This window comes from Notamacropus eugenii, chromosome 1, assembly GCF_028372415.1.
Source record: "Notamacropus eugenii isolate mMacEug1 chromosome 1, mMacEug1.pri_v2, whole genome shotgun sequence".
NCBI classification, from domain to species: Eukaryota; Metazoa; Chordata; class Mammalia; order Diprotodontia; family Macropodidae; genus Notamacropus; species Notamacropus eugenii.
The window spans coordinates 295,056,478-295,064,198 of NC_092872.1; the positions used below are offsets into that span (position 1 = coordinate 295,056,478).

General features: G+C 39.7%; 1 pseudogene; it reads right to left on the reverse strand.

The window, feature by feature from the left end:
• Positions 1 to 5,547: 5,547 nt before the first annotated feature.
• On the reverse strand, positions 5,548 to 6,225 carry LOC140525306 (transcription factor BTF3 pseudogene; annotated as a pseudogene).
• Between the last annotated feature and the right edge of the window lie 1,496 nt (positions 6,226 to 7,721).

A 7,721-nucleotide genomic window follows, 5' to 3' on the forward strand; every position in this document is an offset into this window, starting at 1 on the left:
CCTGATTCTATGCCCCATACTGAGTTCAGTCCCGGTTCCAGAGTTCTTCCAGAGTTCCCAAGTGACTGGATGACTGACATGTCTGGATGCATGAGTCAATATCGATTTGGATTGTGTTATATTGTCTTCGTTCCTTTTCTCATTCAAAGAAATAGACGTGGAGATTAAGCAAACTTTGTTATTGTTTGTATGTTGTTTTATTCCTAGACCTGTGATTTCATTAGTAGAGGGAACTTCTTGGGGAGGACTTTACCAATGAAAGGGGAAGCTTCTCTGTGTAGGTATGTGCTTTCATCAAGTAAGTTATGTGTATGATCATGTGAGTTGTCTCCATGCAGCTCACAGGGAAACATGAATATCTGTCTTGTGAATCTTGTCCACCTCTATCCAAGAGAAATTTTGATTCCTGCCTGGAGAGGAGCAGGAGAAGGGGTCCTGATGTTAGTCACACTATCATTATCTGAGAGAAAAGTATTAGTTAAGAAATACACACATACACAAATATATTTATGTACATATATGTGTGTATGTATACACACACACACATATATATATGGGGCAGCTAGGTGATGCAGTGGACAGAGCACCAGTGCAGGAGTCAGGAGGATCTGAGTTCAAATCTCACCTCAGACACTTGACACTCACTAACTTTGTGACCTTGGGCAAGTCACTTAATCCCAATTGCCTCATCCTGGATCATCCCCAGTCATCCTGATGAATATCTGGTCACTGCATTCAGATGGCTCTGGAGGAGAAGTGAGGCTGGTGACCTGGACAGCCCTCCCTCACTCAAAACTAAGTCAAGTGCAAGTCATGTTATTATTTCTCTGATGACTTGGTCTTCTTTGGCAACAAAGGATGAACACACATATATGTGTATAGAGGTATATATACACAAAATAAATATACAGTAATATATATTTGTATATGTGTATATATATTATATTTATCTGTACATGTGTATGTATATATATATGTATGTATGTATATGTATTGACTAGGATAAGGGAATAATGTTTTTTAAGTTCAACCTGCATTTCTTATCACTAAACCTTAAAGGGGAAGGGATACTCCAAGCTTGACTCCTTTCTACCAAATGCTAATTACACAAAAGATCATCACAAATAATGAATAGCAAGCAAATTTGTTTATCAAAACAGATAGCAAACAGAAATCAGAACAATTATGCCAGAAAATACAAAGAATGAATGAGTTCTCCCACTGGGAGCAAAATATCTCAGCTCAATTAATCAGGGAGACTCTGGTCTCACCCTAGGGGAAATTCTCTGAAGCCTCTAAGAAAGTGAGCTAGGAATCAGGGATATAATAAGGTGCCAGTTTTCCCCCTACATGCCTGCCTTCCAATGTCTATTTTCTCTTTCCATGGGTCTCTCTTTGATGAGTGTGTCCACTCTTGAAGCAGGAAACAAGAATAATTTACCTCTTTCTAGTACTCTTATGTTACTCTCTCTCATGCCATCACACAGCATTGAGTCATCATTCTCTCCATTAATGAGGAGAATCTTTTACAGATAATCCAGGTCTAAAAACAAGGTGACATCTGCAACTTGTGGTCTTCAGGAGAAGTCTGGAGAAGTAGCTCACTCAGGGTCACTCGCTGAGTATTTGTCAGAGGTAGGATTTGAACCCAGATCTTCTTGCCTCTGAAGCCAGACCTCTATGCCACTCTATATAAAGAGTAAGTACCACATGTTGTAATCAACCGTCTGTCCATCACTATGGGGAGCTGTTTTTCTTATGTTAAGATCACTTACTTAGAAGTCCAAATAAATAGAGCAAGTTCAGAGAAGGGGTAGAGTTTGACAGAGATAGGAGCTTGAGAGCTGTATCTGATTGGTTAAATCCCCAATAGTCTATGATCCCTAGAGAGTGAAGCAGTATTGCTCTAAAAGAAAGCCAGAACTGAGGGGTAAAAAACTGACTACTCTCTGAAAATCAGAGAGTTCCATCCTTCTTCAGAAATTCTGTCCAACATGGTGGATACATTTATACATCAGGGTGAATGTAGAACAGTTCAGCTTCAGATACGTCCCAATGAATTGGATCTGGATAACTACTAGATGGCATACCTAGTGGTCAAAAGTTCAAGTCCAAAATAATGAAACAAACAAGAACAAATGATAGGAAAAAACAGATATCATGAAGTTCTAAGAATACCTACCTTTTTGCCCTGTCTTATTCTTCCTGTCCCCTAGGATCCAATTAGTCTTGATTACTTGCTGTTTCCAAACATTTCCCATGTGTTCAAGCCTCTGTGTTTTGACTAATGCTTTGCCTCATACCACCAGTTGCATTGCCTCTCTCTCCATTCTCCCTGTCAAATTCTTACGCATCCTTCAAGTCCCACAAAAAGTGATATCTCTTTCAAAAAAACCTTCCTTACCATAGCCAGAAATAAGCTAACTATTGTTCCTCACTATTTTCCCTCCAGCACCTAATAGTGCTTTGACTATGGAAGATGTTCCATAAACATTTATTCAATGGACAATCAATTGTCCCTAGTAAATACCAGTTGTTGACTTGGCTTCTATTTAGCAGATCTCTGGGAAACAAGAGTATTACCCCATAACATATACTCTCAGAGTTGGGAGGATCTTTAGAGGGCACCTAGTTCAACCCCTACCTGCATAACAATTCTCTTTTAACATCCCAAGAAGTGGTCATCCGATTTTTTGCTTGAAGATCTCTAGCGAGAAGTAACCCATTACCCATTGAGGAGTCAGTCTACTCATAGATAGCCTCTGATTGTCAGGAACTTTTTCTTACTTCAAGCCTAAATGTGTCTTTCTTCAACTTCCATGAATTGTTCTTAGTTCTACCCTGTAGGACCAAGCAGAATAAGATTAATGTCTTCTCTACATGACAGTCCTCAAATGCTTCTAGTTTTGATCTAGCAAATCAAAAATAATGTGGTGCCAGGTTATGTCAAAGTTCAGGAGACAATGAAATCCCCAGGGTTTGGCCGGAACCAGACAGAGTTTATAGCAATGGTCTGATGCCAGAGAGGTCAATATGGAGAGAAATATACTCTGATGGGAACAAAAGGCTTCAATGAAATGACATTTTGTTTTCAGAAATTTTTCTGCTCAAGATAGCATTCTTTTATAGGAGCTATATTCTAGCCATGTCCTGTCTACTCAGCTACATTTCTCTGTCCCTCTAGAACATTTCCCTATGAAATTCAAGGGGCTTAGGGGAAAAGCATCAGTGAAAAGTCTATGGAATGCTGTGAGGAGCCCACCTGCTTATCTCTTCTTAGGAATATTATAATTATTCTGTGATAATGGGTTATCAACCAGCTATTTGGAATAGGGGAATTATAGTGATGGAGCCCTTAGCCATTCAGCTTGGAAATAATGACTCAAAATCTTCCTAAAACAATACAAATGGAAATCATTCAGTTTCCTAGGATAACACTGGTATGCTATCCAGGTTTCATAGGCAGACAGCAATGAGATCAGCACAACAGGTCTGAATGGCATGCCTGCATCAAAGAAGGCTCTGTGCTCTATGAGCAAAGCAGAATTTCAGTAGTTCAAAAGAAACATGAGATGTACAAATTTAGAGACATGTCCACCTCAGATATTTATATGGACTATTTGTACCCAAGCTGTGGTGGAGCATTCTAAGCTTGTATTGGTCTGATCAGCCACAGTCAGACACATCATAGCTTGACTCCAACATAATGGTATCATTTTGGTCCTTTTCGAGGACAAAGGAAAGCAACCACTGTCTTAAAGAACAGAGCAGCAATAGGTCATGTAACTAACTGGAGTAAGCAAGGAAGCAACTTTCCGTTATAGGATGGAACCCATAAGTAATGGAACTCTAGAATGCTTCCCAAAGCACTGTGGCTTGCTGGGATTTCATTATTAGAAGGCCACGTCTCAGGTATGGATATTTGTGAAACCTTAATTCTGCCAGTCTACTAGATCCTGGACATAATCCTGTCAATACTTAGATGGAGTGGGAAGGGGTTTAAGGGACATAATTTGAATTTGACGAAGGCCATAGTGTCACAGAGCAGAAATACAGCAAAAAGAGTAAACCAAAAGGGCTCATTACTTGAGTGAGTAAGAGTCCTATTGCCTGGTCCACAGACTTTCAGGAAGATCTCTCAGTATATAAATGTTGGGAAGGATAACCAGACATGATCAATTCCCTATGGGTGAGAACTCAGGGATGAAATGGTGGCCAGTTTCCACTTTTTATGACGTCAATGGTTCTCTATTGCTTCTATGACAAAAATACAAATTCCCCAACTTGGCATTTGAAACCCTTCACAACCCACTCTACCTATCCTGGCTTATTTTACATTTGGCATACATGCTACATTTTAGCTAAAGTGACCTACTTGAGGTTCCCCAAATTAGGCACTGCATCTCCCACTTCTTTGGCTTTGAACAGACTGTTCTTGGTGCTCATAATGAATATCTTCAACCCCTTAGAATCTCCAGCTTCCTTAAGGCTTGGTTCATGTGACCCCTCTAATAGGAAGCCTCTTCTAATCCTTGTAGCTGCTAATGCTTTCTCTTTCTTCAAATTTTCACATATATATATATATATATACACACACACATATATACTTGCCATATATATGACATATATTGTAATACATATATGATATATATATGTACTTGTTAACCCTCACATCCTCTGCAAAATAGAATATGAACTCCCTGAAGGGAGGTATTGTGCCAGCATATAGTAGACATTTAATAAATGTTTACTGGCCTAAGTACTACTTATAAGTGTGTGTGTGTGTGTGTGTATGTGTGTGTATGTTCATCCTTTGTTGCCGAAGAAGATCATGGCATCAGAGAAATAATGACATGACTTGCACTTGACTTGGTTTTGAGTGAGGGAGGGCTGTGCAGGTCACCAGCCTCACTTCTCCTCCAGAGCCATCTGGGTCCAGTGACTGGCCTATATTGCCTTAATGGTTGGAAGCATAGTATTCTTGTTGAGATAAAGCTTAAGAGTCAAGTCGTTTGCATTCTATTTGCCTATTAGACCAAGGAAGGTATGCCATAAAAAGGCTAATTTTTACCTGGCTATATGTAAATTGTACAGTCCAAAAATGAAACATAAATTTAAATTACATAAGTGGACAAACATTTTGAGTCAAAATATGTCGAGATAGAGTTCTTACTCATGAATTTTGAAAAAGATGGCAAACATGAAACACTGTCCATCAAGCGCTGATACTTATTAGTGATAAATGTCACATGAGCATTATTTAAGTAGATCACTTAACCTCCTTGGACTTCAGTTTCCTTGTTTGCAAAATGAGGGAGTTGCACTAGAAGGCCAGGTCCTTACCAGTTCTGTATCTTTGATTGTATGACTCTGTGAAACCTTGTTTTTACTAGGTAAAATACTTTATTAACCTTTTTTCAAACTTAAATTCCAGGCTTCTTTAGCATAGTTAGGCTGCAAAGAATGAGCTGTGTATAAGCAATAAATGAAAAGAGACACAATGTCCAATGGGTTTCAAAATATTAGAGATTTAATCTGTAGATCCATTAAAATAAAAAAAAGGAAAAGAAGCAGTCAAATGAACTAAAATAGCAGCTCCATATAACTGCAAAGTTTTAACTTTATTCCATTCAGTTTGTCTCATTCTTAGAAGCCTCTTCAAAATTCAACAAGATCTGGGATTTCATCATCATCCTCCTCTCCAGTGGCAAGTGGTGCTTTTCCATCCACAGGTTGTTTGGGCAGAGCCTCTGCCAGTCTTCTTAAGCTAGTCAGGCCGGCAGCTCCTAGATGGTTTAAGATGCTGGGGAGCATTTGTGTTAGCTGCTTTGTCTCAGCATAGCCTGTAGTAGGGAAAGTGTTTGGTGCCAATGATGCCTGACCTTTAGAACTGTTAAAGTGAATCACTGTTCCCTGGTTGGTAAACATATTCACCTTTTCAATACCAGAGATATTGCTTACTCCTAATTTCTTTAAGGAAAATTGAAGTTTCTTAACCCTAAATCTGCTGTAGCTCTTCTACGAACCACCTTCTTCTTTCTCTGAGCACTTTCTTTCCCACCAATGCACACTTATGCCAGGAGTTGGCAAGTTTCTCTTGGTTCATAATCATTTCTTTCATCTTGCTCGAATGGAAATGGAACTGCACAGATGAGCTGGTGGTGTAGCTCACAGGATTGCCTGTAGAAGAGCCAAAGACAGGGGAACACAGGTGGGATGGCAAAATGGCAGTCAGAGAGTGACACTGCAAAGATTTTCCAGGACACAATTACAAGGAGCATCTCCATGTGGAGGGGCTGGCAGAAAGGGGTGCAAGAGTCTGTTGAAGACTGACCACTAATCAGGATCGGTAGTCATTCCAGCTTAGACAGTAGATGATTGAGCCTATGTTTACATATTTTGTGCCTGCTAGTGTTGGATTATATCTAGAAGGTCAGGTCAAGGCTGAGTGACTTGAAAGATTGGGGTCTACCTGAAGGCCTTCAGAGTGACTGATCTATCAGGTGTACCAGGGATCATTTTCACAATCATGCTACTGATTGTGGCATCTCAGGAAACGGAGGACAATGAAGTGAAACATTACCAAAAAATATGGCTACGCTGATGAGATGTTGGTAAAGTTATTGAGGGTTCTGCAGACGCTTCAGATTTGTATGGTCAGTGATGGAGGAAAACAGTCCTTCATATGGAGACTCCACCCTTTAACTCTGCCTTTACTATGGCATGCCTTCTTACTGTATTCAGCTTGGAGGAAAAGTATAGAGGTTGAGGAGCACAGAACCTGTGAAGGAAAAGCTCCCATGATGAAGAGTTCATGCAGCTCTAGGTGAATCTTTTCTTAAAGCTGGAATCCTCCATTAAATTATGTCCTTAAGTCAAGCCACATCAGCTTTGACCTGGCAGTTATCCAGTTTAGCAAATAGCCTATGCTAATAAAGGGGTGGGGGGAAGAAAGGAAGAAAGTTACAACTCAAATTAATTTGGTATGCTGACTTGGTCCCAAAGTAATTTGGTCCCTAATTTAGGTCCCAAAGTAGTAGAGGATATTCTTGAGAAAAATTGCAATCCTCCCTCGGTCCTGTGATTCTTAGATTACCATGTTTGTGAGGGCATATTACAAACCAAAGGAAACAGGTTGAGAAGGTCATTATCTTTTTTAACACCTACCTACCCCTGCCCAGGAGGCTCAATCTGGCAAACATTACTTTAACAATAAAGGGGTGCTACTGGTAAAGTTGCCTGATGCTCTACGGTAACAAGAACCAAGGACATTTGGCTACACAGTCATCTCCAATGGATACACACTCTACTCAACAAATGAAGGAACTCTGTAAGGACAAGCTATCTATGGAGACCAAAGACTAGAGCTGCCTCCCTTCTCTCTAGCTTTGTTCCTTTTGTGTATGGTAATACTACTTCAATTAGTTTAAAGCAGGGCTTCTTCACATGGGGTGCTTGGACTGGCAATGACTCTGTAGATAGATTTCTGGGAATGGATCCATAAACTTCAGTGGGAAGAAACTGCATCTTTATTTCCACTAACCTTTGGTTTCCTTGTAATCCTATGTATAACATTTTCCTTTATGCAGCTAAAAACATTATTCTGAGGCATCCATGTGATTCATCAGACTGACAGAGAAATCCATGGCACAAAAATAAAGTTTAAGAACCCCTGGTCTAAAAGTTTAGTAGGTGAATTTAACCAACTAGACTTTTGGCTT